The sequence below is a fragment of the Octopus bimaculoides genome, chromosome 13, assembly GCF_046866305.1.
Source record: "Octopus bimaculoides isolate indiv1 chromosome 13, ASM4686630v1, whole genome shotgun sequence".
NCBI lineage: Eukaryota > Metazoa > Mollusca > Cephalopoda > Octopoda > Octopodidae > Octopus > Octopus bimaculoides.
The window spans coordinates 23560026-23566229 of record NC_142940.1 but is presented as its reverse complement, the minus strand read 5'-3'; positions in this window follow the sequence as shown (position 1 = coordinate 23566229).

The window sequence follows — 6204 nt, the reverse complement described above, 5'->3', positions numbered from 1 at the left end:
GCAACTCAATTGCTAATCCCTGTATATTTATATATATATATATATATATATGTAGATATACACACACACATTCACACGCACATACACACACATACACACACACACATACACACACACACGCACACACACACACACACACACACGCACACACACACACACACACACACACACATATATATATATATATATATGGTTCAAATTTTGGCACAAGGTCAGCAATTTGGCGGGAGGGATTAAGTCTGGCACTTAGTTTAATGAGCCCAAAAGATCGAAAGGCAAAGTCGGCCACGGCGAAATATGAGCTAAATATGAGGAAATAATAATAATAATAATAATAATAATAATAATAATAATAATAATAATAATAATAATAATAATAATAATAATAATAATAATAATTATATTCACATCCAATTCGAAAATATTCTACAGAAAAATTAGGAAGGAGAAAATATCCGTCCAAGACCCCACTGCCATGGAAGAAGTTAAAAACTTTTGGAAAAATATCTGGAGTGATGAAAAGATTTACAATGGAAATACAGACTGCGTTTGATGCACATACGTATCCTACCAAAACTTACAAGAACATGCAAGGCAAGACATCACAATAGCATAGCTAAGGATGACACTCACGAAGGCCCATAAGTGAAATTCACCTGGTGATGATAGGGCACCAAAGTTATCGCTCACCTCGCTCTCGCGCGAACACAAAAAGTTAGTCCACTTATTCAATGAAATTATTAGAGATCCTACGAAAACACCTCATTCGTTAGCAAAGAGGTATTAATTACCTACTCCCGAAGAATAATGAAACCAAATTTTTCCAAAACTATTGGCACATAACATATCTAATTTCCATGTATAAAATTTCAACATCCATCCCCGTGGGGGAAACATACAAATTTATGAAACAGAACGATATTTTCCCCATTGAACAAAAAGGTGCCGACAAGGCTCAATGGATGCAAAGACCAACACTTAATCAATCACAAGATCCTTGAGAACTGTCATTACAAACGCAGAAATCTCAGTGCTGCATAGATTGATTATAAAAAAGCCTTCAACAGCATACTGCATTTATGGATCTTGAAATCGCTGGTTATCTTCAACATTTCTCTTGTCATTTCAAACTTCCTGAAGCATAACAGATCAATGGGGAAAACGAATCTCTAATTATATCACTCTAATGGAGTACTGACCACAAATAATATTAATATCAGCTGTGGCATTTTCCAAGGTGAAAATTTCACATTTAATTTTCTGCATAGCCCTAATATCCCTTACCAACGGATATAAACAGAACAGGATATGGATATAAGTAATCTATTTTATATAGATGAGTTAAAATTCTATGGTAACGACGACAATGAGCTTGAAGGACTACTACGTACTGTGAAAGCATTCAGTGATGTCATTCAGACGGAATTTTGTTCGAAGGCCACTTTCCAGAAAGGGAAACTGAAGAAGTCCAGCCAAAAAGTGACACAGACAGACTGTATGCACCAAGAAAAAGAGGGAGAAGGGTATTGATTGGATGCGAACACAGCATTAGAGCAGAGAAAAAAACAGAGCATGTCATGTAAAAATGCTACAGAACCGCTATTATTAGAAGTAAGAAAGTCAGGCTTGTATATGATGAAAGACTGCAAAGACAACGCACTGTACAAGCAATTGAAAACGAATGAAACTGAAAATAGGTGGGCAAAGAAAGGAATCCATGGTTAATTGCATAGGGATGTTGAAGATAAGACAGAGAAAAAAGATGGCTGTGGATGACTAAAAGTGATTTAAAACCGGAAACGGAGGCTCTAATCTGTGCTGTCCAAGAGCAAGCACTAAGAACACACTATATAAAATACAGAATAGACAACACAACAGAAAGAGATTAGTGTGGAATCTGAGGACAAAACGGTAAAACCCTATGGCATATTATCAGCGAATGTAAGCCACTAGCCAAGAAGGAATATAAGAGACTCCACGACAATATAGCCAAGTTTGTCCATTGAACATTTTGCAACAAGTATGGACTTGACAGAGCAAAATGTTGGTACGACCAAAAACCCGAAACATGGAAAATAATAATGCAAAGATCCTATGGGATTTTATGATTCAGTGCGACCATGAGATAGAGAATAGAAAGCCAGACATAGTCTTAATTGAAAAAGAAAGCAAACTATGCTGGATCATAGATATAGCATGCCTAGCTGACAAGGTATGCGATAAGGAAGAAAGAAACGTCGATAGATATGACAGGTTAGCTTCGGAGGTCAAGTAGTTGTGGTTGATGAAAAAGGTACTATTAATTGTCGGAACCCTGGGAACAGTGAGTAAAAATCTTCAGAAGTACATAGAACAAATAGTGGCTGCAATAAGTGTGAAGCACTAGCCGAAAACCACACTGCTTGGAAGCGCTCGAAAAGTAAGAGGTGTTACCTTAGTTCACGGGTAATGAACATCTGACACCGTAGTGCATCTCCAGCTTTAGAAGCTGTGAAAAGGTAGTAATAATAATAATAATAATAATAATAATAATAATAATAATAATAATAATAATAATAATAATAATAGTAATAATAATAGCATAAACCTGGCCGTCACGGAACTAACAACCACAGAAACAACAGGCAATATCACTGAGTTAAATGACATAATATATGCGGCAGCCACTGCAGCCACAAAAGAAGCAGGATACTCACTCAAACCCATCCGAACAGGAGTTCTACCACCCAAACAGACCTTGTGGATAAATAACATCCAGAACAAAATTAAAAACAAGAGAAAAGATTTATCGATTCTCAACGAAATTAGTAAACAATCAACACAACTAAGTAACAAGAAGAAAATAAAAATACTGTACAAATACAGCATTACAGAAAAATACTTACCTGAGGCAAAAGAAAAACTAAAGCAAGACATCCTTGCCAAAGAACAAAGGATCCGCCGGTATGAGAAACGCCAACGTTTCTTTGAACAGAACAAACAGTTCAAATCCAACCCCAAAAAACTCTACCAAGAACTGGGTAAAAATAAAATAGACATTACTTCAGCACCAACAGCAGAAGAACTAGAGAAATTCTGGAAACAAATATGGTCGGTGAAGCAACAACCCCAGAAAAGGACCATTAAAACAACGAACCTAGCACCTGAGCAACTCTGGGCCCCTATAACAACTGAAGAGGTAACCCAGACACTGCAAAGACTAAGCAACTGGAAGGCACCTGGACACGACAAGATCCCCAATTTCTGGTTAAAACACCTGCCAGCAATGCATAAAAAGCTGGCAGAAAACTTTAACAACATACTCGCAGATCCAGAGACAATGCCTGAATGGCTCACAAAAGGGAAAACCATCTTAATCCCCAAATCCACGGAAACGGAGAAACCACAAAACTATAGACCTATAACCTGTCTCCCTACGATCTACAAAGCCTTTACTGCAATAATATCGCAGAGATTGAGTAAACACCTGGAAAATAACAACCTGTTTCCAGAAGAGTAGAAGGGATGCTGCAAGGGCTCATACGGCTGTAAAGATCAATTATTGATCAATAAAGCCATAACTGAAGACAGCCGCAGAAAGAAGAAAGGCCTCAGTATGGCCTGGGTGGACTACCAAAAGGCTTTCGACAGTGTTCCCCACACGTGGATTCTGGAAACACTAGCCATAAACAAGGTGGCACCAATTATCATAAAATACATAGAGCACTCAATGAACAAATGGCAGACAGTGCTACAGCTCCAAACAAAAGAGGGACTTGTGAAAACGAAAGCCATCCCCATTAGAAGAGGAATATTCCAGGGAGACACGCTCTCTCCACTCCTGTTCTGCCTGGCACTCACACCTTTAACCGAATTGCTAAATAGAACTGGATGCGGTTACAAATGCTATGGAAAAACAGTCAGCCACCTTCTATATATGGATGACCTAAAATTATATGCTAAAAACGACAAAGAGCTAGAAACACTACTACAGACAGTACACGGATTTACCAAGGAAATAGACATGAAATTCGGATTAGAAAAATGTGCCAAAGCAACCCTGAAAAGAGGAAAATTAGTTAAAAGTAGCAATATAACACTAGATAAAGCCAATGAAATAAGAGAACTAGACGAAAGCCAACCATATAAGTATTTAGGAATAAATGAACTAGATAGGATACAACATACACAAATGAAAGAAAAAATAAAGAAGGAGTACTATAGACGAGTTAGATCAATACTAAAAACAGAGCTCAATGCTAAAAACAAGATAATGGGTATCAACACTTTAGCTGTCCCAGTTATAAGCTACAGCTACAACATCCTTAACTGGACACTAAACGAACTATGTAAAATAGACAGGAAAACAAGAAAAATAATGACAGGATATAGGATGCACCACCCAAAATCTGACATAGAAAGGCTATATATACAACGCACAGAAGGTGGCAGGGGTCTTATACAGCTAGAAAACTATTATAAAATAACCACCATAGGACTGCAAAAATACCTACTCCAGAAGCAAGGGAAGCTAATACAAATAGCCACAAAACACGAGCAAAACAAAAAACTGTTTTCAGTATTTAAGGAAGCTGACAAATACAAACAAGAAATCAATCTACCTAACAAATACGAAGAAGAAGAAGAAGAAGAAACAACAAAAGCTATAAAACAAATGAAATCCAAACTAAAACTAGAACAGCAACGGACCATGATAAAACGATGGCAAGAAAAGCCCCTACATGGTAAATACTGGGCTAAACTAAATGCGAAAGAAATAGACAGAGAAAAATCCCAGCAATGGCTGAGAAGCTCAGGACTCAAAGCAGAGACTGAAGGATTTTTAATTGCTGCACAAGACCAGAGCCTCCCCACCAGAAATTACCAAAAACACATAATGAAAAGAAATATAACAAGTAACTGTAGAATATGTGGAGATGGACAAGAAACAATAAATCATATTATCTCTGGCTGCCCAGTCCTGGCTAAGAAGGAATATATTCACAGACACGACAGAGCTGGGACCTATATACACTGGAAGCTATGCCAACACTATGGAATAACAACAGAAAAAAGATGGTATAAACACACGCCAGAAAAGGTCACAGAAAACGAGAAAGCAACCATACTCTGGGATATGCCAATACACACAGATAGAGAAATTAAGGCAAATAGACCAGATATAGTTGTCAAAGATCATGAAGGAAAAAAATGCTTTCTAATTGATGTATCAATACCAGCAGATGACAACGTTTCTCGAAAAGAAATGGAAAAACTTTCAAAATACAAAGACCTGGAAATAGAGATAACTCGAATGTGGAGTCTAAAAACAGAAACAATTCCTATCATAGTAGGTGCCTTAGGTATAATAAAAAAAAATACTCAGACAAATACATAACAAAAATACCAGGACTTACAAATATATGTAACATACAGAAAATTGCACTACTGGGTACTGCACACATTCTACGCAAAACACTTTCAATACAGTAAACATAAAAGCACCACAGCAAACCACAGCACATACCCAAGGCGCACAGAGCTGCGCTCGGTAGTGAAGTGAAAGCACGTTATAAAAATAAAACTACTGAACAATAATAATAATAATAATAATAAAAATAATAATAATAAAAATAATAATAATAACAATAATAATAATAATAATAATAATAAGTAGTAGTAGTAGTAGTAGTAGTAGTAGTAGTAGTAGTAGTAGTAGTAGAAGAAGAAGAAGAACAACAACAACAACAACAGCAACAGCAACAAAAACAACAACAACAACGATGACCACGAAAACAACCAGACGTGTGGTTTGGGATGTTAGCTGAGTGACTGGCTTCACAGGAATCGAAAGATTGCATTAAAACGATCCAGAGTATGTGATAGAAGATGAGAATCAGAAGATCTTTTGGGATTTCGCTATAAAAATTAACTATAGCATTCAAGTAAAAAGAGCTGATATGATTATAGAAAACAAAATAATCAGTGTAAGATCATAGGTTTTGCAATTCACTATGATAGCAGAAGCGGTATCAAAGAAATTGAAAAATTCAAGATATATCAGTATCTAGCCAGAGAGCTGAGGAGACTGTAGAAGACCAACAAAACAATTATTTCTGTATTAGTTGGTGCACTTGACACAACAACCAAAATGCTAACTAATTGACTGAAATGAAATGGATTTGAAACAACTCACATTATCGTCCTGCAGAAAAGTACCAGCCT